Source organism: Ambystoma mexicanum, chromosome 13 (genome assembly GCF_040938575.1).
Source record: "Ambystoma mexicanum isolate Mex_15411 chromosome 13, UKY_AmexF1_1, whole genome shotgun sequence".
Classification (NCBI taxonomy): Eukaryota; Metazoa; Chordata; class Amphibia; order Caudata; family Ambystomatidae; genus Ambystoma; species Ambystoma mexicanum.
Genome location: NC_090938.1, coordinates 479,412,377 through 479,439,644, shown reverse-complemented (window position 1 = coordinate 479,439,644; position 27,268 = coordinate 479,412,377). Strand labels below are relative to the sequence as shown.

Below are 27,268 nucleotides of genomic sequence, written 5' to 3'. Positions count from 1 at the left end.
GATAGTGCACTGGGTATTCTGATGGAGAGGACAGTTTCCCTTGTGATAGTGCCCTATGTATTCTGATGGAGAGGACAGTTTCCCAGCGATAGTGCACTGGGTATTCTGATGAGAGGACAGTTTCCCTTGTGATAGTGCACTGGGTATTCTGATGGAAATGCCAGTTTTCCCTGTGATAGTGCACTGGGTATTCTGCTGGAGGGGACAGTTTCCCCTGCAATAGTACACTGGGTATTGTGATGGAGGATAGTTTCCCCTGCAATAGTGCACTGGGTATTGTGATGGAGGATAGTTTCCCCTGCAATAGTGCACGATGTATTCTGATGGAGGGCATTGTTTCCCCTGCAATAGTGCACTGGGTATTCTGATGGAGAGGACAGTTTCCCTTGTGATAGTGCCTTATGTATTCTGATGGAGAGGACAGGTTCCCAGCGATCGTGCACTGGGTATTCTGATGGAGAGGACAGTTTCCCTTGTGATAGTGCCTTATGTATTCTGATGGAGAGGGCAGTTTCCCCTGCGATAGTGCACTGGGTATTGTGATGGAGGATAGTTTCTCCTGCGATAGTGCACGATGTATTCTGATGGAGGGCATTGTTTCCCCTGCAATAGTGCACTGGGTATTCTGATGGAGAGGACAGTTTCCCTTGTGATAGTGCCTTATGTATTCTGATGGAGAGGACAGGTTCCCAGCGATCGTGCACTGGGTATTCTGATGGAGAGGACAGTTTCCCTTGTGATAGTGCCTTATGTATTCTGATGGAGAGGGCAGTTTCCCCTGCGATAGTGCACTGGGTATTGTGATGGAGGATAGTTTCTCCTGCGATAGTGCACTGGGTATTCTGATGGAGAGGAGAGGTTCCCTGTGAGAGTGCACTGGGTATTCTGATGGAGAGGACAGGTTCCCTGTGATAGTGCACTGGGTATTCTGATGAGGACAGTTTCCCCTGCGATAGTGTACTGGTAGTTCAGAAGGAGAAGTTTTCTTTCAATAATATATGACTGCTCCTGATTGGGGGCGGGGGATGGGGGAGTTGAGGCAGACACCATAGTGTGGACACCGCAGGGTGGGCGGGCGGGCGATAAGGACAGGAGGGTTTTGAGGAATTTAAGGAATTTATAGGCATCTAACAAGTGGCACGTGAGTCGGCGAGCATTCCACAAGCCTGGGGCTAGGCCCGAATTGCTTCTTCGGAATCCAGAGAATGGGTGAAGCAGCTTGTCCCAGAGTGGTGGAGGTATCCGCAAGGGTTGTGTGTAGCGCTCTGCGTGTGAACGTCGGCGGCAAACTGGGCAATAAAAGGCGAGTGGAATTGCATAGTGAGCTACAGTGCGATTGGCGTTGATGCTCCCACTTCCTGCTTCCGGTGACCGGTCTTTTTCAGCCCAGTGATGCACGCATGTCAGACACTGTACACCTAAAGCATTTGTTTAGCTTGCGCCGTGCCCAGCACATATATTAATAAACATAGAATTCAGTATCCCCCTCAATAAAGATGGCAACAAATGTCGGTTTGCAGGTGATTTTATCGCAATTTCTTAGAAATCTAACCACAGATACTAACGTTTTTTTTAACTGTCATTTAATTACTTTTTCAAGGCAAAGTTTTGAAACTCTGGAATAGCTCTTTTAAATCGTGTCTATTATCAGTTAAACGGAAAACAATCAAAATAGACCGTAAATGAATGTATCTGCTTATCGCGGTTTCCAGTTCCCCCAACGCGGAAAACAGGCATCGCCAAGGCCAAACGTTTTGACTTGTGTAGGCATGTTAAAGATTTTGAATATATAACCATCAAAAATAAAAATGTGTTTACACCTACTTCCTTTAGTGAAAAAGCAAAGGGTGGTAAACGAATGAATGCGTACAGCTATCAATTATTCGCTGCTCTTTCCCAATCAACTGCCTTCCTGTATAGTGCCAGCACCGGAAAGGAAAATCCAACCTGCATGTAAATGACTTGCAGTCCTCCTTAGGACCGGATGTGTCTCTGGCTTCCAAGATGTTCCTCCTTTTGCTGGCTTCCCCCCTCTCCGGTGCGCCGAAGCATCCGTGTTGTCTTTGCAACAGTTGTGAAGGTTAGTCTTCGCACGTGCACAATAGGCGCCAGCACCCTTATTTGTGGAGTTCGCTAAGCAGAAGTCCCTGCTCTGCAGTGGCGTCAGCAAAGTTATTTGCAGAAGCGAGACATGGACATGTATGCGTGGAGACATAACCAGAATTGTCAAACAAGTGGGGCCTGAAGCCAGGGTCGTCGGACTGGACCATACTATTGTTATCGGGCACCAATGAAAAAGTGTCCGACAGTTGCAAATGGCAAGTCATTCTTTTTGTGACACTGCTTGAATAGTACCCATGGGGGAGTTTTTGATAAAATGTGATGCAACTTGTGTATCTTAAATCATATTTATTCAGCAACACTGGTCACACCTATTAGCCGCATAGTGAAGTAACTAATCAAACTGGCCCACATTGGCTAAAAAAGTGTCCCACACCAGCATTTTGCGTTTTGGGTTTGGCCATGGGCCTATTGCCCAATAGGCCAGTCCGAGACTGACGGAAGCTAATGTACTTGGTCCCAGCACAGTGACTAACATCTGTAAATGCCCACACAGCGCTGCCGAGTGGGCAGTCCTGTCCTGCGCCCTTAGAACGCTAAAGATAGGATAACCAGATTTTCAAGACAAAAAACCGGGACAGCCAGCAACATAAAAGAAGGATTCCCACCCTCCTAACCGGACCTCCCCTCACCCCTATTCCCACAGTGTATGCATGCAAAGTGTGCAGCGTTGGTAAAAGCACGTAATTACCAAGCATGAGACTGATTGAATTATGTATTTTAATGTTATAGTTGTAAAATGAACTTGACTGTTATTGGCATTTAGTTTATAAATGTTGAGCATATCAGCTATAACACTAAAAAAAAAATCATGTCAATATTAACAAAGGTGCTTTTGCTCTGTTTAACATTATGTATCTTGCCATGTATTTTTCTCTCAGCCCGTCTGTGGTGCAAGCAGTTAATGCATAAGGCTTGTACCTGGAAGGTTGGGGGTTCAAATCCATCCTAACTTGACAACATTCTTAACATCTAATACTGTTTATATAGTTGATCATTTTTTGTGATTAAAAACACAACACTGTCACTCTCCTCTTGCCCAAAACCGGGACAGGGTTTTTAAAATATAAAAGCTCTCGGGACAGGGGCCAGTCCAGGCAAAACCGGGACATCTGGTCACCCTAGCTAAAGAGGACCACCCTCACAACATCAGCGTGCCCCTGCAGAAGAGTCATACAGTAGGCAGGGGAAGACATTAAGTTGCAGTTGCAATCTACTAGCAAAGGAAACAAATCAGATGTTGATATGGCTATGCAAAGGAGTGTCTAGCCCCGTCTAGCCAATTTTGTCGTCATTAAACCTGCCTCCTAAATAGCTTAGCTGAAATATGAATCAGTTAGGATCCAAGCTTGCAGCAGTTCTGCAACATTATCACATTCAGCCATTAGATCTATAACTGAATTATTCCCAAATTGTCAAATGAACAAGGGGACCGTTCCGTATCAAACCACTTTTCTCAAGGATTGATACATTGGGGTGTTACTGCATGGGAGTCCAGGCTCTGCTGATGTAAATACATTTTATCTGATTGTAGTGCATATTTACTGTATATTATTTTTAGGCACGCCAGGCTAGACATTTTGCATTCAGATTCACCATGGTGCAATCACTGTACTCATTCCTATTAGGTTTATTCAATCTTTACGTGTCATATTACCTTATTAAATAAGCCCACCAGCCAGTATTTCTTCAAATCATTTCGCTCCCAACGGTGTGGTCATCAAACAGATCTTCGAGCAAAGGGCAGATCACCCTGGTTTGTACTTGATGTGGCTATGAAGCATGTATGTTTAAGTATGGGATTTATTAAGTGCAAACCTAGCTGTGTAACAACGGGGATGTGATGTCCCCGCAGTGTGCGGCGCATGCGCGAGCCTCGTTTCCGGGTCGCGCATGCGCGGATGAATAAACGGCGCCTGTGCGGCAGTTCCCGCCAGGACGCGGACCAGGCAACAACGCGTCCCGCGTAGTCTTTGCGTGTGTGTGTCCGGTGTGCGCGTGTGGATGCAGGCGTGAGTGCGGATCCTTACCCCGACCATCTGGGGTGAGGATACAACAACTGGCGACGAGGAGGAGCGCCACGATTATGCTCGCCCCGACACGCACCGAACGTCGGATCAGCGGTGCTGCGTATCGTGGCAAGACACGGACCCGGCGTGAACGCCACGATTGAGCGACAGTAGCGGCCTGCACAGGTGCTCGTGCGCTGTTGCGCTTCTGCCTCACGGCAAATTTTTGGAACCCTGGTCGTTCCCACCCACCTGGGGACAACCCTCAACAGTGAAGGAATGGCCAAGACACGGCGTTGGAGCCCCACATATCAGGTTTGCGGCCTCTGACACCTAGAGGTGCCTGTGCGACCTGCAACAATGGCAGACAGCGATGGGGAAGCGGAGACTGCACATGGCACAACGGGGCCGCAACAAGGGTCTCTGTTACCGATGCAGGAGTTTGACCCCCATCCAAACTGGGGCCAAGATGGTTGCTCTGGATCAAAAGGCTCGAAATGTACTTTGCAGCAACCGGTATCACCGATGATGCCGCGAAAAGGGCAACTTTGCTGTATTCGGCAGACCTGGATGTCATTCGCATTTTTGAGGCTTGCAATCTACAGATAGTCACATATGCTATGGTCAAGACGGCTTTGGAAAACCATTTCATACCTCAGTCAAATATGGACTATGAGAGATTCCTGTTCTGTGGGGAGAAGCAAAAAGACGAAGAACCTCTTGATCAGTTTTGTGCCAGGTTGAGAATGATAGCCACGGCATGCCGCTGGGACAATGATGAGTCTATGATACGGAACCAGGTAATACAGGGCTGTTGCTCGGGCAAGCTAAGGAGACAAGTATTGCGAGAGCCGGGGTGGACGCTGGCGCAAATACTAGACAGTGGCAGGACGTTTGAACTGGCGGAGGCGAGGGGCACAAGGATGGACGCAGCCACGCGCCCAGGCATGGCGGACGAGGCGTATGCCATTAGCAGACGGGGGGCCACAAAAGATAAGTGGGACCAGAAGAAGCCAGAAACTCGAAATCCCCCAGGGTCGGAGTCCATATGTCAATACTGCGGTTATGACCTGCCACACTCGGAGGAATGCCCGGCCAAATCAAGATCGTGTGGTCGGTGCGATAAACCAGGGCACTATGCCCGTATGTGCCGTGCTCCAGCCCCCGTATCCGTACAGAGAGGCCCAGCAAGAAGTCGCGGTGGCGGATCCAGAAGACTACGAAGCATTGCGGCTTTCGAACAAGAGATACAAAGGCTGCAGCTAGCGGAGGAAGAGGAAGAAGAAGTATTCTTCATATCTAATTTAGCATCAGGAACCAGGAAGAAGAGGCAACCCAAATGCATGGTGGACATACAAGGTGTGCCAACACAGGTTCTAATTGACACTGGAGCCTCTGTATGTGTATTGGCCGAAGAGCAGTACCAAAAACTTCCAGGACCTCCGGCGCTAGACAACTCTGTGGCGAAAATATTTACGTTCGGAGGCGACACCCCGATACCCATTAAGGGCGTGTTCGTCACGCCGGTCTCCAAGGGTGACAAAGCAATCAAAGAACATTTTTTGTCACGGACATCAGTCTTCATTCTCTACTCAGCTGCGCCGCATCTGAGGCTCTTGGACTGGTGCATTTCGCACTGGAGGTGCATCAAATAGACGTCGAGTGCCTGCTCGACAAATATGCTGACATTTTCGAAGGCATAGGGAAACTGAAGGCGCCCCCGATAAGGCTACACATCGATGACACCATCAGACCGACCGCTCTAAAACACAGGCGAATTCCGTTCCATCTCAGGGAAAAAGTAGAAGAGCTGCGGTCGCTTGTTAATATGGATATCATTGAGAGGGTGGAAGGGCCCACGCCCTGGGTTTCACCGATAGTAGTCGCCCCCAAGCCTAAGCAGCCGGGAGCAGTGAGGATCTGCGTAGACATGCGCCTCCCCAATGCGGCGATTAAGAGGGAGAGGCACATTACGCCAACCCTCAACGACATCGTAGGCGAGCTTCAAGGGGCACGTGTATTCTCCAAGCTGGACCTACGAGCAGGATACCACCAGCTGGAGCTCCACCCGGACTCAAGATTCATTACAACTTTCACAACACACGAGGGCCTGTACCAATTCAAACGTTTGAGTTTCGGGATATCTTCGGCGGATGAAGTGTTCCAGAACACGATTAGAGGAGCACTGGCGGGCCCGACAGGTGTCCTAAACATGAGTGATGACATTTTAGTATTTGCAAACTCAGAGGCAGAGCACCTGAAACGTCTGGAAAGTACTCTAAGGAGACTGAAGGACCTGGGACTCACGTTACATCGCCAAAAGTGCAAGTTCTTCAAGGACCGGATCGGGTTTTTCGGCTTTATCTTTCAGGCCGCAGGAATATCTCCTGATCCAGATAAAGTCAGAGACATTCGGGAAGCGGCGGCACCACAGTCCCCTACGGAAGTGAGGAGCTTCTTAGGGATGGTGACGTACTGTGGCCGTTTCATAAAAGGGCTGGCGTCCATGGCGGAACCTCTGAGGGCACTGACAAAAAAAAAGAGGTGGCGTGGAAATGGGAGTCACGTGAGCAAGAAGCATTCCAGGCCCTAAAGAACGCTCTGTCCGATGGTGACACCATGGCATATTTTAACCCAGCGGTGGAGTCAGAGGTAGTGGTGGATGCGAGCCCAGTCGGGGTCGGGGCAGTGCTATTACAACCAGATGAGCGTGGAGACATGAGACTGATTGCCTACGCAAGCAAAGCACTATCCAGCACAGAGAGGAGATACTCCCAGATAGAAAGGGAAGCCCTGGCCATCCTATGGGGATGTCGCCATTTTCGCCTGTACATATTGGGCAAACCGGTAGTGGTGGTCACCGACCACAAGCCGCTGCTGCCAATACTCGCGGGCGCATCATCAAAACTCCCACCCCGCATTGAGAGATGGATGCTGGCCTTAATGGAGTACGGGGTGAAGTTGGTATACCGACCTGGGACTAATAACCCCGCGGACTATCTTTCAAGGCATCCCAACAAAGTGAGTGCAGATGGTGACGGCAGTGAAATGGAGTTCAACGGCCTACTCTGCCAGATAGTAGAAGGTGCGCTTCCCAAAGCACTATCAAGACTGGCGATCGCCACGGAGTCATGCAAAGACGAGGTCTTCGACATCATCAAGGCTGCGGTGAGAAGCAGAGATTGGAGGGAAGTACTGCGCAATAATTCACGGTGCCAGGAAGAGGCCTAGAAAGATCTACAGGCACTCTGGAGAGTGAGAGAGGAGTTGTCGATTTCCGATGATGGACTGTTGCTCAGGGGCCCGACAGATCGTCATCCCGCAGGAACTCAGGCTGAGGGTACTGGAGCTGGCGCACATTGGCCACCAGGGGGTCGTGAAAACAAAGGCGAGGTTGAGGCCGAACGCTATGTGAAGAGATGGTCTGCCAAGCTGCCACGCCAGGGGACAAAGCACCACCCATCAGCTCTATGGACCGCAGCACAAAGCCGTGGGGTACGGTGCACATGGACTTTGGCGCGACGGGGCGAGGAATGTATTTTCTGGTGGCAGTGGATCAATGGTCGAGGTACCCGGAGGTGGAGGTGGTCAAGTCGACGGCTACCGAATACACCACGGCGGCCTTGGACAGAATTTTCGCAACAAATGGGTTTCCCGACATTGTGTGCTCGGACAACGGACCGCCTTTCACCGGTCGGCAATTTGCCCAGTATCTGAGTGAGAGGGGGATTAAACATCGGAGAGTGTCCCCACTATGGCCGCGAGCAAATGGTGAGGCCGAAAGAATGATGCGTATGCTCAATAAGGTGATGCGAATCTCAGCCAGCAAGGGAGAACCCCTCAAAAGGAGAATTGTGGAGTTCCTTAGAGTGTACCGCACAACCCCTCACCAGTCCACCGGGGTTGCCCCAGCCGAGGCACTCTTCGGGCGCTGCCCGAGAGGGATGATACCGGAAGTGGACAATCGAAGTCCCGGAGTTATAGATGACGAGAAAGTCCGAGAGGAAAGGGCAAAACGCAACGAAAAGGAGAGCGAACGGAGGGGTTTGCAAGAGAAGGAGGTACAGGTCGGAGACTCCATGCTCGTCAAGAATCGACACCCGGAAGGGAAACTGTCCTTGCCATTTGAACCACGACCCTGGAAGGTGACCCAGGTGAAAGGCACGATGGTGACTGCAGCCAGTGCAAGCGGCACCGTCACCCGCAATAGATCGTTCTTCAAGAAAGTGGACGTCGCGCCTGAAGCTCGGACATCAGAGGAATCCTCAATGCAGGCCTCAAGCCCAGAGATCCAGGAGGGCGAGCCGTCGAGAGATCCGGACCCTACCTGTGGCGCTGACTGTCTCGTGCCCACGGTCGTGCCAAGATATCCAGTTCGAGGGGGTCAGAGACTTCCGGGCCACTTCAGAGACTATGTTATGGACTCGGTGATTGATCAAGGAAGTCCTGAAGCCTACATTGGTTATGCAATGTTTTTGTATTACTGTTACGTTTTGATCACGTGAGTACAATTATGTTCGTACTACACTACCGTTTGGGGTTACAAAAAAAAGGGATGCGACGTCCCCGCAGTGTGCGGCGCATGCGCGAGCCTCGTTTCCGGGTCGCGCATGCGCGGATGAATAAACGGCGCCCGTGTGGCAGTTCCCGCCGGGACGCGGACCAGGCAACAACGCGTCCCGCGTAGTCTTTGCGCGTGTGTCCGGTGTGCGCGTGTGGATGCAGGCGTGAGTGTGGATCCTTACCCCGACCATCTGGGGTGAGGATACAACAGGGACCATGTACAAAGGAGAGCACCCGCCCAGGGGGTTACATGGAGTTGCAGTTAGCAGAGGAGCTGGGATTGGTAGGGGAAGCAGGGGAGGCATGGGCCTAGAGAGGCGGAGAAATAACTTTAGTAGAACGATCAGCGATTGGTGTTTTGTTCTTTAAAAATAGGGTCTTCCTATAGACCCATGAATCATTCTGTTGGGAACCCGGGGAGATGGGATATACCCACTCAGAGGTAGAGCCACTCTCATTCACCTTCTATTGGCAGCAAAGATTTCCCTTGCACGCAACCGGAAAGCCCCAGAAGGTCCAATCATAGCAATGTGGTGAGGGAAAATATGGGAGACCCTAGCATCGGGGAAAATCACGGCCTTAGCGTCCGGGAAAAGCACATCGTACGTAGCGACATGGCTCCCTTTTATCAACTATGCGAGTCTATAAATCAAGCCGACACACCTACTAGCACTGTTGTGAGTTGGGGGTGGGAAACAAAGAGCTCAAGAACAAGCAACATTAAAATGAGCACATTATGATGTATAACCACAATGCATCCAACCATTAATCGCAAACTGAATATGTCAATGCAATGTTGTCTTCCGTCTGTCTCTCTAAATAAATAAAGTTGTTTAAAGAAAATAGGGTCTTCAGTTCCTTCCTGAAGTGTAGGGGGCAGGGTTAGTCTTATGTGCGTTGGTAACGTGTTCCTGACACTCTTTGCACAGTAAGAAACAACATGGCATAACAGAGAGAGAACGGACTTCAACAGCACTCCTTTATGGATCAATAACACCAGGGTTTGGGATGCACATGGACACATGGAAGCATTCTCAAACACAATGCATGGACATAACAGTTTCCACAAGTGAATTCACCCTTAGGAAGAAACAGAGCAGGCAGGTATTATTCTTGTGAGGGTGTTCACCCCCCCCCCCGCTCCCACCCCCACTACCCTGTGTGGCTTCCCACATTCACCCGTTTACACAACCAACCCTTTGCTCTGTCAATTCTGACAGCTGGTAAACCTTTCCCAGATTGTTACTGGGGTTTATAGGGCAAGGGTATACAAAGCTGCCTGACGATTTCTGGCCTCCACACTTCAAAGTTTGCCACAGCACATCTCAGTTTCGTCACACATCCATGCTCTCACTAATTCTAGCAGCTCCCCCCAAGATACGAGACTTTTCCTGATCAGTAGTCCATCTGTTGCACATCCAATCATTACACGGGCACCCCCACATATACATCCACACCCCCATTGTACCCATCCCATGATGCTCTCTTTTCCAGGGTTCGGAATTTAGGGGATCTGAGAGCTATTAAGCTCCTGCTTGTAGCCTTCAACAGCCTGGTTAGCTTGATACCAACAACTACCAGGAGCTACTTCGGCTCCCCAGGCAAACTGATGCCAAATCTGTGCATTTGGGACAATTTATAAATGCACATTAGTACACATCTATACAACATTTAAATCATATGGGCCTATACATAATGTATCAAATGTTATGTTTGCATCTTAGGTGGAAGTTAGATTTGCAGAACGCTATGCACTAGCTCCTGGTTCTCCATTCGTAGTTCCTGCTTTTCTACCCCTGTGTTTACCTTCCCGTCTCACCCTTGTTCTCATTCCTTTCCTCTGTCTCCACTGACTATAGCCTGGATCCCCTAGAGCAGAGACATCATATGCCCATATTTTGGATAAGGTACTGGCTCTAGAAGACCACTACGGCGGTGAATGGTGTAGTACAAAAGCTTTAGAACATAATTTGGTAGAGAAAAAGGTTGGGTCCTAGATAATGAACACTCCTGTGCTGAGCTCTGTGGGTAGTTTGCTTGGATTATATCTGGTTCTGTAGGGTCACAGGCTGGAAGAGGTAAACCCAATACCTCTCAAGAAGGAAGTTTAACAAAACCTATATGACCACCCTTAAATATAAAAGGGTCTCAAGCGTTTTAGCTGTGGTTGTTACATAGGTGTTTTTAAATGCAAATAAAAACACCTAGGTAACAAACAGCTAAAACATGTGAGACCCTTTTATATTTAAGGGTGGTCATATTACTAATTGCAAGGGAACCGGGACGTTTTGATAACATAATTTGGTTCTGTCAGCAAGGCTCAAGATTTTAGGCCACAAAAGGAAACACTTGCCAGTTAGCATGCTTCAACAGTGCCACAAATCCTTTTAATGAAATAGTGTTAAACAATTGTTTAATAAATGTTTAACAATATTAGAAAGCTATCAGAGGCACCACATTTTAAATTGTGGCAGTTAGGTGGTGCTGAAGTGCCAACTATTATCTGAAACTATTGCATTGGAGTACAGCTAGGCGGCAGATTGGATAGAAGGAGAGACACAGATTGTGGGTGTTTGGTCATTTACCCAACATTGACTGTCAATGGCCCTGCTAATCCCTATTCCCACCCACGACCAACCCCTCCCTGCCCAAAACACAACCTCCTTGGATCTCTTTAAACTAATTCTACCAAGCAGTAACATCAAACTTTGGCCTGTCAGTGTTATTTCTAAGCAGTCTGAGAGTTGGTGGGTTAATTGCAGCTCTAAATGTGCTAGTGCTGTAATAAAAATGGCTTAACCAAGTGTGACTTCAGACATATCCTTTAGCATGGGCTTTCTGGGGCCAGGCCCACACTACATACATTTTTCTCTTCCAGAATACCTTCTTTCTCGAGCCCTTCACTCAGCTACTTCAAACTCCGAGGGTCAGATGCTTCTCCAGGCAGAGAGTGGGGGTAGATCTCTCTCCTCTGCAGGTGCATCCGTATGGAACGGCCTCCTGCCCCTCTGAAACTTGAGCTGGACCACCTGAAGTTCCGAAAGCAGCTCAAGACCTTCCTTTTCTCCTCTGCTTTCTCTCTCTCACCTGCTGACCGACCTGTCTCCTGCGCCAACTGGTTGTTGGACTACCCTCAGAGCCCACTGGGCTCCAGGTTCCTCCATGATCAGTCTCCCCTACAATGCCCCTGGGCCTACCGAGTACTTAGGGGCTGTAACTGTTACCCAGAGGCCCCCCATCTCCTTGCACTTACCCAGAGCTGTGCTGCCCTGGCTGCACTTACTCAGAGCAATTCTGCCCCGATTGCCCCTCCCTCTCCCTGGCACTTCCCCTTCTAACCTCCCCCTGCACTTTACGGCGTTGCACTTTAACGATCTGAATGACACCAGGCCTAGCAGGATCGTTTGTTTCGTCCTCCCTCCCTGTCTGGTCGCGCCTAGAAACCCTTGTGTACAGGCACGTTATAAATGACATATCTTACAAACATCTTGTTTCCATAACTATTTTTTACTGAGCTGAACTGAACCAATATGATTCTTATTCTCTCCAGGCTGTCAGAGAAGCGCGCACCTCAGGCACTAAGATGTGGCCAAGCTGAGCCCTACTTTGGCAATGGACCTGGCAGAGGGGGTTACTGCACCTCCCAGGACTACTATCCTGAGAGAGGGGGGGGGGAATATATCCTGAGTATTGTTTTACAACACAACCAGACTACGTTGCACCCCATCTGTGGGCAAATAGCCAGCGTCACTGTGCTTGAATGCCATCTGGCAGTGTTTAAAGCACTTCCTTCAGACCAAAACCCTAAATTGTACCCCATACATGGCGTTCCATTTTTTTTTCCCGCGTTCATCTGGTTTCTGCTATAATAATCACACCCAATGGGAAATATTCTAAATCAGGAACGCCTGAAAGACTAAATTATAGTCACAGAGTGCGGCCTCTGTGGAATTCTCCTCGTTTGGGTGGCAAAAGGCATGTTCAACCCTAGATCTGATTTTTCGAGTGCTTGGGAAATTTGAGCCACAGGAAGGGATTCAAAAGCACTTGAGCGTGCTCGAAAATAGAACAAACACCGCGTTTCTGCGCGCAGCACGCACTTTGCCACCATCACATGGGACTGCTCTTTCTGTGCGTTTCTTCTGCATCTGTAATTAGACTTGGGGAGAACAGATGGTGCGGCTTCTGACAGCCCACGTTTCGGAGCCTAAATATCTAATTTGCATAATATATATGTATCCCAGAAAGCACGTGTGCAGCGTCCCCTTCACACTTACATCCAAAGATGTCATTCTCTCTACCTTTGGGCAGATATGACAGGACAAATTTAATTTCATTTGTGTTGCGCCTCCATGGTCCCAACACGCTGTGGGTTAAAAGCGCTGAGAGGGACCGAAGTATGGGAAAGTTAGGAGGTGCTAGAATGTGTGTCTGCGCGTAATGGCCATTAAAGGTTATGAGGATTTGGCTGTGTCCCTGCTAGACACCCATGTCTAATTGGCATGTGTATGGGCGGGGAGAGGTACACTAGGGAAATAAGCTGAATGGGGTCTGTAAGGGACTAGTCAATTATGTGTGTAGCTACAGTTCGATTATTTTTCATGAAAGGAAGCTGCAGACTTATGGCAGAAGTGTTGTGCAAAGTGTCATTCGAGTTGCATGTGAAAGCAGATGCGTGCCGGAGTGTGGCCGCGCCTTTGGCCGATTTCAAAAGCGCAGAGTGCGGGAAGAAAACATGCATTGGTTATAATCAAATGAAAGCCTAGAATTGGTACATTCTGCACAATTCTAAAACATCTGGGTTGATAAATTATGGTGGATACATTCTACATGCTTCCAGCTATCCATCATTAAGTGTCTACATTCAAGACCCCACTTAACCGTAAGGCAGCATTCTGCCACCACCTGGATTCCATGTAGTGGAACACCTTCTACACGCTGCCGCAAATCCATAACTTGGTCACGCTCATGGATTCAACTAAGTGCAGCATCCTGGTGAACTGCACAGTCCTTCCTACTGCTATCCAAAGGCTATCACAAGAGATCCTCTGGTGCAAAGGCTACAATCTGTGCAATACAATGACTACCCTCACAAAATACTCAGAGAAACTCAGGTCGTCCCCTGAATTATTCCAAGTGCAGTACTTTGGCCAACCACACAAGTCTAAGTGTAACATGTTAGCTAACCTAATGGATATTCCCAGACCAAATAACCAAGGGGCTAGTGTGTCCTAGCACAGTATGGGGCGATGTAAGGGAGTGCCCCTTCTCCAAAACAGATAGCTATATCTCAGGTGAATTGCTAAAACTGGTTGGTTTTAGAAATTAAACACCCGCCATCTTTGTGTTTGCTCGATACAAGAGATCGCAGAGCCCGGGAGCATAGCTCAGCGGCAACCTGGTCGCCTTGGAAGCAAGACAACATGAAGCAACACAGGTTCGATCCCCGGGTCCGCGCTTAGAAACCTCTGGGTGTTTAAGCGCGTTATAAATACGTAACTAAGACAAAAAAAAAACTATTCCTTTAACAGCACCTCGATGCCCGCGGGCTGTGTGACCGCTTTAAAAATGCTAAATAAATGAAATAAATATTCCCAAGGTTATCGGAATATGAAAACGCAGGAAAAAAGCCATTTGCAGGTCAAAAAACATGCAAATGCCAACAGTCTAGATGTGGGGGTGGCTAGAAGATACAAAGCGAAATTTGGGAGTCGGAGGGGGTCCAAGGACTGAGTTTGCAACACAAAGCTTTTCCGTAACCTCGGCTATATCCACGAATAGCTGACATCTCAAAGCAAACTGTCACAGAAACAGCATGTGTTGTGGGGGGGAATGGGAGAGGACAGAGGAGGTCATCTGGGGAGTGTGCAGAGCTGACATGGACGAGGGCCTGGGGGGCAAGAAAGCATTTTTCTCTCAGTCCGTTTTTCCAATCTATGCAGCTATACAAATCAGCTGCAGCAAGGTTTCAATTTAGTATGTGTTCGGTGTAGTTAGAGGAATTGTGATAAGTGTTACTGTGTTTAGTTCTGGATACATTTTAGATTATCATCTCGGAAGTCGTGTGGGAACAATGTCATTGTGCGATGCACAACATGTAGTGCCTAGAGGTGGGAAGCAAGGAGCTTTGAGCATGCGAGAATAGAAGTCCACGGAGGGGAACACCACTGTGAGGGGATGTGATTGTCTTGAACAATGAATACGTGGGGCTTTACAACGGCTCAGATTGAAGACATGTCTTGGAAGCAGACTGCATTTGGGCAGATGTTGATATCAAATGGTCAGTTGAGGTGAGGGCGAAATGAAGTGCCATGAGGTTGTGGATTCAAGACTAGATGGGTTTGTGGCTACAGGGAATAATCTTCCTGGGAGCACAGAGTTAAGTCCGGCGAAATGGTGGGTCAAATTGGGGTTAGTTAATGTAACACATGCAGGGGATGCTGGAGGGCAGAGTTTGCCAGTGTTTTATGGGTTTCGTATGGACTGTGGAAGGTAAGCAGGATGTAAGCTGAAGGCTGTCTGATCTGAGATCAGAGTCACAAGTAGGGTGACATGAAGGAATTTAGAAGGAATAATATGGATAAGATGTTTATTGCTTGATCAAAAGAAGGATTATTTGTTTCCCTCCCTCCTTATGTTTTGAAGAATTATGACAAACGCCTTGGGTGTAAGTTTCTCTGATAAATGGGAAAAGTTAACTGTTCTGAGTTAATAAATTGGTTACGTTTTAGGATGTCAGAGACCACATGAAAAGTGAAGTATGCTTAGCAACATGTATTCAATGGGATTAGAGAATGTAAGGGATAATCCGTTTTAATGTATAGGGTTAGCCAATGGAGATCGTGAGATGACGTAACTAGAATGTGTAATTATGTAAATCATGTAATTCAGTGTATAAAAGCTGTACGTCTTTTGAGTCTAGCAAGGATTCGTTAGTTTTCAGATTCACGAAGCTGACTAACCCCTTCTGGCCGTCTTGCATGTAATTAAACATGCTTTTCTGACAGAGTGCATTCACTCTCCTTTGGAGCTGTTTTTTTACATATTGGATTTTGGAGTTACCCTTCTACAGGCTGTAGCTTGGCCCACAAGCCTTTGATCCATTACCATGGCAGTCCTACCTACATTTCTGTAAGAAGTTAGATATCTGCCAAGTCAACCGTGCTGGGGTATTTAAAAGAGAACCTGTTTTTCTATACATGTTGGATTATTTGTTGTTTATTCAGGAATACATGCATTTGATTATGGAAAGGTTAATCGACCCAATATTAAACAAATGGAAGACAGAAGGGCAACTTAATAATGCCACGAGATTCGTCCCCCCTAGTCAGGCCTACGAATGTTTCAAAACTTAAGGAATCTCGCCCCATCTCGGTGCTATGGCCCTCTGTCTAGGCAGGAGTTGATGTTATGTTACTGGGAATTTTTTACTGTGCACCACGGTTATGTGCACAGTCTGCAGGCTTTTGGTGTATCTTAATGGGAAGTGCTTAGGTTAGTGGAGAAACTGGGGTAATGCAAGATAGCTTTATTGCTGTATTTGGGATGTAAGAGAACCATGAAGATAAAATTAATAGTCACACTACCCTAGTCAAGCACACCCATTGGAAACAGGCCTTTAGATCATTCAAGAACTTCCCAGTCAAAGCTCTTATGGAAGACCTCGCTAAACCCTGGCACACATGGACCGATCCATCTCAAATGAACCGGGAATGCTACTAACTTCTCAACACCACCGTTGTAACCAACATCAACCACCAAGCCCTAGTGAAACAATGCACCCTCAAGCCTAAAACGTCCTCACCCTGGTAGATTCATGAACTCAACCCGAACAAAAAAAACATCAGAAAACAAAAAAAAGACTCAGCAGCAATCCCATCCGAGCACATCCAACCTTGCAATGATCAACAAACTCCGTGCTACATGCAGAAGACTGATTACCACTGTCAAGGCCAACTACCAGAATTTCATAGCCAAGGCCAACAATGAGAGGGGATTCCTCTTCAAAGCCATCAAAGATTGCATCAACCCTCCCCCCAAGCCACCCGTAACGCACTCCATCAGAAAATCCTGTCTCGTTAACTCTTTCTTCAAAAGTAAGATCAGCATGATCCACCAGCACAAAAACACCAACACCACAACAGCACTTCTTGGGCAACTTTCAAGTCACCCACCATAGCACCCCTCAAAGCCACATCATAGGCAGACGACATCCTCCATCCCTCCATACTCGAGACCCTCCTAACTAAAGAAGTCCTTCCTTAACTGGCAATCAACGGCTCTCTAAAAAAGGCACCTTCCGCTGACCCTCACAACCCTGCTTCTCAAGAAACCAACATTGGACCTGGACCACCTTCACAACTACTGCCCCACCACCCATCTTCCCTATGTATGTAAGATCCTTGAGAATCCAGTAGCAATTCAACTCCTCCAATGCATCAAAGCCTACAACCTACTTCAGTCCTACCAATCTGGCTTCAGACACAGATGCGGCACAGAAAAGGTTGCCATCAAGGTGATCAACTATGCCCTAACATCCTCGACAATGACCCTCCTTGCCGCTGTATACAGCATAGTAGGCCACCAGACACTCACGACATGCTACATTGCTGTATGGGGAATCACTGAGACCATCATCAACCGGTTCAAATTCTACATCCGATAACCCCAACCAATTTTTCCAAATAGATTCCTCCAGATCACCAACTCTACACATCACATGGGCAGTCACACAAGGACCCATCCTCTTCCCAACGATCGTAAACCTTTACATGGATCTGTTAGGGAACCCTCTTTCCTCCACACAATATCAACACCCACCAATACATAGATGACACTCATCTCTACCTAAAGAGCTCTTCCATCAAAGACATCCACAGGCTCAAAGCGTGCCTCATATTGATGTGGTACTGGATGTCCAATGCTTACCTGAAGCTGATCTCCTTCAAGCCCGAGTTCCTATTGCTGAGACATGGCTTTCCACTATGAACCTTGAGGGCTTCACACCCCAGGTGACCACCTGCGCCAAGTCCCTTGAGTTCCACAAGCAGCACGTAGCAAGGAAGACGCAAACGGCTCGGTACCAACGTTACCTTCTGCGGAAAATCAAGCCCTTCATTTCAGCAAACAACTTCACATCTGCCGTGCAAGCCTTGGTCCTCTTCCACCTGGCCCAACTCAAACAATTAAATAGTCTGACAGATTAAATTAGCATATTACCAAGTGTGGATTGCATGCTCAGAAGTAATGCACATTTGAATTACTATCAGGCATGTTTGATAAATTTGTGGTTAGTCTTAAGTTCCCACAATGCACTTTGTTTTAATCAAAGCAGCCAGCATCCTCTATTCAGGGCACCCACATTATTTGATATTTAGCACTGCTGCTTAGTCCCGCTCACAACTGATAGATACCACCCCCCCACGTGAGAAGGGGGGACAGGAGAGGGAGGTCCCCCAGTAAATGTCCATTCCCAGCACTGCCGTCAACACAAGACTGGCCCCTTCACTGCTAGACTTCAGGAAGGAACTCAAGACCCTCCTCTTCAAAGGATGGCTTTTCCTTAACCACCATGTCCTCAACCCCCCCCTCACTCCAGACTGAGGGGCATCCTCACTTATTTCCCCAATATATCCTTCCTCCCAGTTGGACAGGGAAAGGCTGTCGCTTTAGGAACCTGACCCTTGGGGCAGATAGGCGATGGCGGATCACCTAGGTGGAGGAGACTTTGGGAGTTGGGATGAGGCAACCTTGGGTGGGACACGGTATTCCCCATTTCACTTTCACAAGGAGTCAAGCCTTTATAGGGTATTATCAAGCTGTTCCCTATTATTCCAGAAAACGCTCTCCCAATATACCCCAATCAGGTACTGTTACGAGGAAGAGAAAATCCAGAGGCATACATTCTCTCTTTATTAACACAGACATTTACAAACACCACTGTGGCACTGGGACGAGGGGGAGGGAGGCAGAGTACCATGACCTCAGTAAAATACCATTGCCTGCACCTGGGACCTGGAGGGTGGTATGGCTCGCTAAGGATATTGCCTGTGAAACGCTTGCAGGGGAAGCCAGAGAGACGCGTGCCTGAAGTGTCCAGGAGCTGCAGAGCAACTGCAGCGGAAGCAGAAAGGCACCCGGTGGAAGAACTGGTCTGCACCCTCCAGGAGTCGAAGGGACTTGTTCTCTTTTCAACTGAGGCGGTAGGGATCCTATAACCGAGGCGCGCCCAGCCGGGAGCAGCAACAGCCACAGAGAGCCTGTTGACGCAAAGAGCAATAGATGGAGACAGCATACACGGTGAGTCAAAGGGGTTTGAATGACTGCGGGACGCTGTGGGGTAAACCGCATTTTCTGTGCATGTTGGATCGCTCACGAGTGAGTTACCATTAAGGCACTGAATGCCAGTCCAGATTAAAAGAAAGAATTAACAATATGATAACTTGAAAGCTATAACATGAAGACTAAGAAAAGTGAATACAAGGATTTGTGAATACCGAACTGTGAATGATGTGAAATTGAGAAGGTCAGGAAAGGGCCAGAGAAATTGAAGTATTTGAAAAGTGTGAAAACGCTTGTGAGCAAGGTGCAAATTCCCAGCAGGGGAGTAAACTCGGAATTTGATGGCAAGTTATGGAATGTGCTTGAATGGCATGAAATGAAACGTTTTGTTGTGAATACTGAACCAAAAGAAAGCATGTGTGATATTTCCTGATTCAAAGGAACTGGGAATTGTATGAATTGAAGACGAGCTTTGGGAAGTGCCATAAGAACATAAACTGTGCAAACTGAAAGAATAAGCAATGGTACAATCTTTAAGAATCTCCGAAAGTATAACCCATGAATGGTGGCAAAACAAGTCTTGAAAGAGTATCAAGAGGAAAACCCAATACCAGTGTGCAACTGAAACAGTGGCAGTGTAACTGGACAAGAAGCAAGCAGGGTGTGTCATATGCGTGACCTGTAATGGCTGGACCACGTGGTCCAACAACTGCGACTGGACCAAATACACCCACCTAAAGGAATAGCCAAGTAACTCACCCATAAGCTTGTGTTTTACTGTCAAGGAGAAACGTCAGTGATTTGATATTATTTAATTGAACTTTTGTGATATTGGTGAAATTGACGAAAGGCAAAGCCACCAGAAAGCTGAGAAATATCCCAAGGAATTGTATTGGTTTTGGAAACTGAACTTGTGATATTGGTGACATTGGTGAAAGGCAAAGCTGCCAGAAAGCTGAGAAATATCCCAAGGAATTGTATTGGTTTTGGAAACTGAACTTTTGTGATATTGGTGACATTGGTGAAAGGCAAAGCTGCCAGAAAGCTGAGAAGTATCCTGAAGAAAAAAATGATTTCTTTGAGAGACTTTGAAGCATGGGGAAGGACACCCCTCTTTTTGACAAAGTGAACCATCATGAATCTTGGGGAAGAGAAAACCCCTTTTCCAACAACGAGCTGGTAGAAGCTCTGAACTTCTATTTTGAACCCTTTTTCATTTGGATGCTGACATCCCTACACATCATAATCAAGTATTTGTGAGGGCAAGTATGTGTTTTGGACACAGATATTTGCTTTGGACTTCCTGACAAACAAATCTAATTAGGTAGGGAAATGCCACCTTAGCATAGGGAAAGTTAGGCATTCTCCCAACTTTCTCTTATTTGAAAAAAAAAATGTATGACCCATGTTGTATTCAGTTGTCTTAGTCTGATTCTTGATGCCTTAACACCACATAACCTGAAACGCGATGATCTGCTCCCAACTGTTTCTGCCCCTGGTTGCTTGTAGATCCCTTGTACCGAATCTCCCACCCTCCCTGGCCTAGTGCGAGCCCTTCACTTGCTATGCAATTCTCCGGTGACTCAAAGTGCTCGGTTACTTTCCAAGGCTAGGTCTGCACTCAATAAAAACCCTAATTATAGAGGAAAGCAAACACAATGATGTTTAAATACCCGATCATGAAATCTACACGCACAAATACATAAGGAATTGAAATGAAAGGACTGCAAATGTATTTGCATACTGTGCAAGGCAAACAGATGCAAAGTGTTATGCTTGTTACATTTAGCCAGATACATACCCAGATATTAGGACCAATAATACTTCAGACTTGTGAAAGTTGAATAGAAACTTGAAGGCATCTATTCTTAATTTGCTATGAAACTAAGATGCACCAGGAGATTATTACTTCCAATGTCATACTTCAGGACAAAGATGCATTTTCCCTTCTAGAGCTGCAAATCTTAAGCAACTGGGGGGTTGTGGTCAGCCCATCAGGAGCTTTGGAATGTGGGCTGAAATTACTAAAGCCTATGTTCACTCCTGAGGCTGGCTACTTACTCCCGAGCCTCCTCCTCTCACCCATGCAGCCCGTCACCTTTCCCAGCTCCCCCGGCCGCATTCTCCTACTTATCTGATCCTGGAGGACCAGGCTGCCTCCTCTCATTTCCCTGCGCCTTACCGTCATGGAAATGGAAGTGGGGAATCTGTTCTCAACCCCTCTTCCATTTCCATGATGCCTGCCTCTGCTTGCTACGGGTGTCTTTTGCAAAGAATAACACCCTGAGCCACTGGCTTCACCAGCTGGTAACAGCACCAGGGTCCACATCAAGACCCTGGCTTGGTTCGTGCCTGTAACCTTGCCCCAGGCCATTACCATCCGGTAAAACCAGCAAGCTTGTTATTTCTTAAAATGATATTACTAGCATGGATCAACATGTCTGAAAGCTATTTAGCCCCTTGTTTAGCACAAATAGCCTGGGTAGCCTGGCACCAACAGCTTCAGAAGCTACTCTGAACTCCCCAGGCCAAATGGTACCATAAAAGCATATACTATGTGACTTAAACTCTGTCAGGAAATGTGCATAGAGAAGCATAAGGACAAATCCATCAGTCTTTCAAGCAAAACATGGATCATTTATGAGGGAAAATTATGCATAGTTTTCATGGCGTGTGGGAGTTAGATTTCTGGTGCGCTGTATATTTGCTCCACGTTCACCAGGCTACCTCTTGCTTGCTGGTTAATCCCTAGAACCCAGTAGCCCCTTTTGGCTCCTTTTCATCAAGTCCTTATGTTGATGCCTGCACTGGTGATAATAGTCCATGACAGTGGTCTGCAACATTGGGATCACCATGTGTTATGGATTACAACTCCCATCAGTCCCAGCCAGTATGTTTACTGTTGAGGGATAATGGGAATCATAGTGCAAACCTTCTGGGGAGCTGCAGTTTGCAGACCCCTGCAAGTATATGAGGATGCGTGTGATACAGAAAGGACATTTTGATCAAAGGGTGTGTATGAAAGGTTAATGATGATGGGTAAGAAATTGGTATTTTGGATAAAGGGATTACTAAATTTATGCTGCAAGGGTAGGAAATGAATGCTACAAGGGGAGCAAAATCACGCTGATGGGTGAGCAAATAAACAATGTGAGATGTACTAATTCATATTTGAATGTAAGTGATTGATTCAAAGAGGAGCAAACCTATGCTGTAAGCAGTCACTGGTTTCTTAATAGTCTAAGAAAATAGTCACTCGGCGCCATCTTCCATCGTATTGGTCTACCAGTAAAGGGTGCTTGTATCAAGTGAGGGTTTGGCACACCTTGGGCACGCAGATCCGAGCCTGTGAGTGAAAAGGAAAATGGGGGCGGGGAGGGGGGAGGTAGTGGGCAGGCAAAGCTATAGGAGAGTATTGGAAGAACAGGAGGGGCGTATGGTGCCTATTTGTATTTTTGACTCATAGGGGACACTTCAGCTTCACCTATAAGCCATGAACAACAAGGATGGAGATGGCATGTGAGGAGGGGCACAGCTGGTGGGCGGTTTTTTGGTTACTACCCACCCGTTGTCTCCTTATGCTCTGCTGCTCCCTATGACCATTCACACCCACTACCTGCCCTTTCCAACACCAAAGAAATCCTCCAGGGCGCTCTGGGTTAGCTCTTTCGAGCAGTAACATCAAACGTCCGCCTAGCAGTGTTACTTCTAAGCACTCTGTTGAGAATGAGCAGCTTAATCACAACTGTAAAGGCACTGCTGGTGTAATAAAATGTCTTAACCAAGTATGCCTTCAGCCACTTGATTTATATCCGTTTCTTGCTGCAAAGTCCTGTTAAACACAAGCATTGATAAAGCCAACCGTTTTGGTTTGGGTATGGGTACTAGATAGTCATTGGCTAGGCCCAGGTAATCGCACCATTCTCCAGCTGCTGCCATCAGATGGGGCCTGGCAAATGCGTATCCTATACCTACACAAAAGCCAGACCCTATCTGGTCTGAGGAATAAATGAGGCAATGGTCTTGAGCCACGTGTGAGGTTAGGGCAGCTCTTCATGCTTCTTTATAGTACTTGAGTGCTGTGTGGGGGTGTGTGACGGGCCCAACATGTGCTCGTTTGCTCCTGCAAGGTATGCTAGCCAACGCATGATGGTTACCCAATCAAAGCCAAGCTTGTAAAGCATAACGTGTAACAAACAGTCTTGCTGGGATTGAAGCTTATTGGTAGAGAACTTCCTGCTTAAAGGGAGCAAATCCAGACTGAGAGAGAAGTCATAACAATGAAAGTAAGATCCAGAGATGAGTATATTCATGCTGGGGGACAGTACTTCTAGATCTACTTGGAAGAGTGTGGTTATTTGTAGGGGCTGTTTCTGTTCCAGTGTTTGTAGTTGGTTAACCTCCAAGCGCAATTGGCCCATCAATAAGCGTTTCCTACTTTGCGTTTGGCGTAAACAAGGGTGAAGGATGACGGTGTTTCACAGACACGGGCGGGCGCTGTGTTTTCATCGTTATATCAATTGGCCTCTTAGAATAACCCGTGTGGGGGGCGTGAATAAGAACAGTGCGGATTGATCGAAAAGATGAAGGGGCCAAGCCCCACTGCCTCTATAAACCCTCTGCATACACCCAGAGACCCTTCACCCAGCAAAACCCCAACACACAGTTCTAGCCCCTACACTACAGCACAAGACAATGTCACCCCAGTCTGCATCCGCTGACGCCCCCACTCCCAAAACAGTGCCCCATCACCCAGCCCCTCGCAGAACCCCCAGCACAGAGTTCTTACCCCTACAGCATAACACAGTCACCCTAGTCTGCAATACAGCCTGTGCCCTGCAGACTCAGGCATGGCACACAGAGCCCCCGCATCCAAAACAGTACCCCGCCATCACCCAGCCCCTCGCAGAGCCCCCAGCACAGAGTTCTTGCCCCTAGAGACCAAAATACTGTCATCACCCCACCCAGCCGAGCTCCAGCACACCTCGTCTGCTTTCCCGAAACCCAGTCTATGCCCCCCACACACCCAGGCATGACACCCAACACAGCACACCAGAGGCCCCCCTCCCCCGCAAAATAGAGCCCCTTCCCAGACGGCGAGAGGAATGCGAGTTTAATCCTTTCAGACGTCTGTGCAAGTCCAGTGCATTTTTACCCGCCAAATTAATGGCAAAACCCCTCCCCACCCCCCAATAAACTGCAACCCGATGTCTCGGCGCCCCTGCTTGAGTCGACCATCCTCCTCCGCGCCCACCCACCCCTTCTCCCGCCAGCCCCCCTTCCCTCCACGCGCCTATGATTTGCTTTTGTCACAGGCAGGGGCGGGGGGAGCTGGATAGGGCGCCCATACAATTGCCGCCCCTTCACAGTTATGAGGTCTCCAGAAATCGGTCCACGTGACGTCACACCTTGCCCACATTGTTTGGGGTTGGTGGGGGTCCCTTTAGTACAGCGGTCTTCAGTCAGTCGGCCCCAGGTTTCCCTGTTGCCCCTCCCCCTGCCTTGAGCCCCCCCCCCCGGCCGCGCTTTGTGCAGAGAATCGCATCCCGGCATTGTGTGAAATAACATGCATCTTTACACAGCAGAGGATGCTGAGGCTGTAAAGTGACTATTGCACTGGGCGGAACGCACCTAGCCCCGGGCCACCACCCTCCCTTCGCAAGAGCGGCCCAAGCGGAGCTCACTCACCCTCGCCCAGGCCGGCTGCTGCTGTGATGGCGCTCCCTGAGTAGCCCTGCGAGGAGAGTCTCCCGAGAAGTGTGCCGAGTCCTCAAACGGGCGCCGTGCCAAGTGTTCTGTGGCAGCCGAGTCCCCAGAGAAGACGGAGTTGAGTCCTCAGAACGGTGCCCGGTGGCGGCGTAGTCCCCAGAGATCCGTGCTGGAACTGGAGGCGTGTGGCAACTGCTTTCTATGCATGCAGGCCGGGGGTTCGTGTTCTGGCGGCCTCCCCTGGTTGCATGGGGGGCGGGCGGGGCTGCTCGCGTGCAGGAGTGTGCTTAGCTGGCCGCTATACCCCCTCGCTCGGCTTTCTGTAAGTCATCTGTTTCCTGGGCTCAGTCTGTAGCGCCTCCTCAGCCGTTTCCTCCTCTGTTCTCTACAGAGCCGGCTCTGCCAACCGTTTTATCACATGGAGGTGGCTTGCGATTGGCCCACAGCTTCCTATGTTTTACATGCTGGCTTCCCCTTTGTGTGCGCCGTGTAACACTGACCTCCAAAGCCACCCCCACTCCTCGCTTCCCTCCCCACCCCCTATTTTAATCTCGCTAGTTATAGTGGCCTGCCTCTCTCCTCCTTGCTCTTCCCCTGGGCAGTGCCGCTCTCTTTCCCTGTCTCGAAATTTCACAGTTCGTGCCTCTCATGTTTGACTTCTCTCTCTTTTTCTATGTAGACATCTGGGTTGCTCGTTCGAAGGGCTTTGCTAGGCGCTACACTGTCCATCACTGTTTATGTACTTGTAACTATAGCCTCAAAGTTCACGGAAACATTGACATCCAATAACAACTGATGCCCTTATATGGAAAGATGCTGCAGGAAAATGCCAGGAGGTTGCTCATTTATTTCACGGTCTGCCAATTTACACCAGTGAGCACACTAATTAATTATGCCCCAAATCTGTCTAATTATGCGAGGTGCCTAGCGAATTATGTTAAGGGTCTGCTCGTTATCCCCCGGTGCTGCTTGGTTATGTGGCTTGGTTATGCCAGGGTACCACCTGTTATGGAGTCATGTTGTTTGTACGCGTGCGCGACGCTTGAGTGAGGCGACGGCGACGCACGTGCTCAGTAGTAGCCACCGGGAACCCGTAGGAAGCAGACCTGTGTCCGAGTGCTTCTTAAGGTACAGGGGGCTGGACCTTACTACAGAGGGGACCCAGGGCCAACGGAATGCCCATTATGCCAAGTGGCTGTCCTACTGTGCCAGTGTTCTGCCCATTATAATAGGGTGGCTGCTGAGTTCTGGCAGGGAACATGATTTTTTCAAGGTGCTTCCTGGTTTTGCCTAGGGTCAAGTCTATTATGCTAGTGGTCTTCCACATCTTTTTATTTTTTAATTTGTTTATTTATACCGCACCGTGAGCCGGCAGGCATCGGGCGCAACATTGACACACAGGACAATGGACTTACGTGAAGACGGGACACATGGCGTGACCATGACAGAGAACTACCTATCTAGTTTCGAGAACTACCTATCTAGTTTAACGCAACAATTTCTTGATTTACATGAATATCTTGCAAGGCTTATGCCAGATTATGCAGAATGACTGTTCAATTTGCTGGGGGTTTACCCTAATATCACTCGATTCTGTCATTTAAGCCACAGAGCTGATGATTCATTTCAGGAATCTGCATGGTTGTGCCAGAAGTTTGACCACTTAGGATAAGGGCTGTCTCATTCCACCAGGGGACTTCTAACTATATAACATGTGCTGCCCTTTATGCTATGGCGACATTACATTTTATTAGGGAACTGTAGTTAGTTATTCCAGTGTCTGCACATTTATGTAAGAAGCCTGCCCATTAGACTAATGAACTCACCAATGATGGCAGGTCTGTACCCTTCATGTGTTGGGAAGCGGGGCCGATCGTCACAGGCCCCAAGAGCTTCTGAATGCGGCAGAGGACTAAGAGTGTGTTGTAGATGCTTGGGGAGGCTATAGGGGGCAGGGAGTATCAATAGGAACTGCATTATGGGTAGGTTATTGTGTCACTGGGTGTAGATTGCACTAGAAAATGAAACATCACCGTAGAAAATCGCAGCCATCTTGAATTCGAGGAACTGCGCTGCAGCCAGGACAGTAGGGCCGGGCACAAAACACCAAAATATGTGTGTGAATGCAGGAGTGTGTTGCAGCCTGGGCAGCAGTGGAAAAGGCCAAATCCATGGTGATTAATAACCCTCTCATTCTCTCATACTATTAGCACGTGTAACCCAGAAAGAATTTGCCCTGCAAGGCCATGAAGGGGCTGACTGCTCCCTGTGAACAGTTATTCCACGAGAAGGAACGCACAAGCATCTGACCTCCCCCAGCCCAAACCCTAATTTATAGTGCCCAGATGCCCCTGTCCCAAGACCTGAGCATTCCAGAGTACCAGCGATTCCCAGGACACCAACCATAAAACTGTTAGATCATCAATTTATCGGAAAGGTCAATCCAGGGCCCCTGTGATTTTTGCTGCGAGGTGCCTGGGAAGGGAAAGTAATACATTTAAGCCCCGAATGGGAAGAACTGTAACGGCGCCGACGCATCTGGGATCAAGCTGGGGTTTGTAAGATAGTGTGACCTCGAAAAGAAT

At 48.2% G+C, this 27,268-nt stretch overlaps 1 protein-coding gene across 1 annotated transcript in view; it reads right to left on the bottom strand.

The window, feature by feature from the left end:
* Positions 1-24,802, bottom strand: part of LIMD2 (LIM domain containing 2) — a 190,506-nt gene extending 165,704 nt beyond the window's left edge. Inside the window, exon 1 of the mRNA XM_069634121.1 lies at positions 24,663-24,802. The gene's annotated coding sequence lies outside the window, so the exon portion shown is untranslated. The remainder of the gene's footprint in view (positions 1-24,662) is intronic.
* Between the last annotated feature and the right edge of the window lie 2,466 nt (positions 24,803-27,268).